The sequence below is a fragment of the Triticum aestivum genome, chromosome 3D, assembly GCF_018294505.1.
Source record: "Triticum aestivum cultivar Chinese Spring chromosome 3D, IWGSC CS RefSeq v2.1, whole genome shotgun sequence".
Taxonomy (NCBI): domain Eukaryota; kingdom Viridiplantae; phylum Streptophyta; class Magnoliopsida; order Poales; family Poaceae; genus Triticum; species Triticum aestivum.
The window spans coordinates 45,645,020-45,648,381 of record NC_057802.1 but is presented as its reverse complement, the minus strand read 5'-3'; positions in this window follow the sequence as shown (position 1 = coordinate 45,648,381).

Here is a 3,362-nt window from a genome sequence, read left to right as displayed (position 1 = left end):
ATAAAATAATGTGGTCTAGTTGTTGGGAAAATTAACAAATATGAATTTCGACTTTATTTGCAAAATCTCTCTGGAATTTCTTAAAATGGGCATAACTTTTGCATACGAACTCGGATGAAAAAGTTTTTTATAATCATCTACTCGAAAAGTTACATCCGAATTTAACAGGGGGAACCCCGTTAAACATTTTCAAAATCCTCAAAAACCTAACAGAAAAAAGATACGGGGCTTTTAAGATCTGGAGAGGCAAAAAATTTCAAATTGTGGTCAAACTGTGGTCAAACAATGGTCAAACTAATTATTCTAGAATATTAGTGTTACTAAATAATTATTTCAGTTTTTTTGAATTTTGGTCAAATCTGGTCAAACTATGGTCAAACAATAGTCAAATTAATTATTCCAGAAATATTAGTGTTACTAAATAATTATTGTTTTCTAAAACAATAGTTTCAAACTCAAACAGTGAAATGTGTCACTTCATGCTCAAGCTAAATTCCCGAGGGTTAATAGAATTGACATCTTACTATTGTCAGGAAAACAACAAGTGCAGACTTGGAAACGAGGGAGAATAGAACCCGGAAGTTAAGCGTGCTTAGGCTGGAGTAGTGAGAGGATGGTTGACCGTCCGGGAAGTTAGATGATTTGGAATGATGAGGGGTGATTAGAGATTAGAGGATAAATTGAGCAGTGATGAGGGGTGGTGATTAGAGATTAGAGGTTAAAATAATTCAGAAATTTGAAAATCAAAAAAAATTCAAAAAAAAATTTCAAAAAAAAATTATCATAAAATTTCCTTTTGTCCCGGTTGGTAAGACCAACCGGGACTAAATGTGGAGCTCCAGGCTGCGTCCACGTGGACGGCCTTTAGTCCCGGTTCGTGTAAGAACCGGGACTAAAGGGGGGAGGCATTAGTAACGACCCTTTAGTCCCGGTTCAAAAACCGGGACTAAAGGCCCTTACCAACCGGGACAAAAGCCCCCTTTTCTACTAGTGCTGGCGCGCACACTTTATTTCTTCACCTTTGTCCTCTGCCTCAGCGCCCTCATATTCGTCCCGACGGATGAACTTTCTCTGCGGTGACGACACTAGCAACTAGTCCGTCATCTCACCGACGAGATCGCTCTCCCGCGACTCCGTGCTTGTCGTGTCGCATGCGGTGCCGATGCCTCTCATCCTTCTCTCATGTGTTCTACTACAACGACACCATCGCCGACATTGTTCATCTCGGCCTCCTCTCCTGCACCTTGCTGCAATGTCACCACTGCCGACGTCGTTCCTCTAAGCCTCCTCGCCCGTGTCTTGTTGCACTGGCATCGGCGGCGGCGGCATTCCTCTCGGCCTCCTCGCTCGCGTCGTACTACACTGACGTTGTCATGGCGCGTGCACTGCATTTCTCCTCCTCTGTCCTCTGCCTTCGCGCCCTCTTGTCCCTCCGCGCGGACTTTCTCTATGGCAAGGACGCTAGCAACTAGTTTGTGGCACCGCCGACGGCCGTGTTGGTCGCGGCACGACAACCACCGTCCACAGCAGTCTCCATGTCACTATGTAACTCTCTGTGTTATGTGTAGCTGTTAACTCTTAATCATATCCCGTGTTTACAACCTAACACCGTGTAGTTGCATGAACCGAACCAATGCAAGACACTAAACGTCATGCCTAAGTTGATCCCCTAATGCAGGAAGTATAGATGCAGATAACTAATTGATGTGCAAATGTTGGGGTTTTTCCTGTTTTTCCTCAACCAGGCCCAACTAGGTCAAGCATGCAATGTAGGCAAATTGTAGATGGCAACCAAAAGCGTCCAAAGCTATTCCGATGTGTATATACAGTTCAGGGTGTCATGAGACTTTAGAATGCTACAGGAATTGGAAACGTAGGAAATAGCGATAGACGTTCTTTGGTTGCAACTCAAGAAAAACACAAGAATCTTCTACAAATATATGGCCTCATTCGGTTTGAAGGATTCTCATAGGGAAAACATGGGAATGGGGATTTCGGATGAATACTTCCTATAGATGCATTTGGTTTATAGGAAACGGTTACATGAATTCCTTAGGAACATTATTCATTTTTCTGTGTTTTTCGAGGAAACTACACATCCATCCAAGGCTCATTTTTTCGTAGGAACGAGGCAATACAATTCCTTATGCCTCATTCGGTTTGAAGGATATTTACCGGAAAAAACATAGGAAGGAGGATCTCATACGAAAATTTCATGTAGATGCATTCGGTTTGTAGGAAGTGTGTACGTGAATTTCGCAAGAATAGTACTCATTTCCTGTGTTTTTATAGGAATCTACACATCCACGCAAAGCTTATTTTTTATGTAGGAACGAGGCAAAAACAATTCTTTAGGATGGCAAGTGCCATCTTCTCAAATTCCTATACTACTTCTAATTCCTACGTTTTAAAGGAATACTTTCTTGCATTTGGTTCGTAGGAAACGGGCACATGAATTCCTTAAGAATACTATTCATTTCATGTGTTTTGTGGGAAACTCATCCACTCAAAGCTTTTTCTTTTTGCGTAGGAACGAGGCAATATAATTCCTTAGGATGACAAGTGTCATCCTATCATATTTTTGTACTAGTTCTGTTTTCTAGGTTTTGATGTCCAGCAAACTGGCCCAGGGAGCGGGCCTCCGTGAGGACGTGTGGGAAGGACCCCAACGCGTGCTAGAAACGGAGCACGACGAGTTGGGGCTCGCGTTTATCCCCGAAGAAATCAACGCCGCTCTCATGGGGATGAAAGCGGACACAGCACCGGGGCCGGACGGATGGCCGGTTGCTATGTTTAAGCGATTTTGGCCCACCCTTAGAGAGCCGATCTTCGCGATATGTGACGGTTTCATGCGGGGCCAGGTAGATATTTCCCGCCTTAACTTTGGAGTGCTCTCGCTTATTCCGAAGGTTCAGGGGGCTGACAACATCAGACAGTATCGCCCGATTGCGTTGATTAATGTGCCTTTTAAGATCTGCGCCAAAGCGTGCGCTACGCGATTAGGTCCGATTGCCCACCGCTCGATCCAGCGTAACCAATCTGCGTTTATCCGTGGGCGTAATATCCTGGAGGGTCCGCTCGCTCTCTAGGAAATCATCCACGAGCTTAAACGCACAAAGGAACCAGCCGTTCTGTTGAAGCTGGACTTCGAGAAGGCGTATGACCGGGTTAATTGGGATTTCCTTCGCCAAGTGCTCCTGGGTCGTGGTTTCTCCGCGGTGTGGGTTCATCGCGTCTTGCAATTGGTCTCGGGTGGCCAAACTGCAGTGTCGGTGAACGGAGAAATAGGGCATTTCTTCAGGAACAAACGCGGCCTTAGGCAGGGTGACCCGATGTCGCCGCTTCTGTTCAACTTTGTTGTT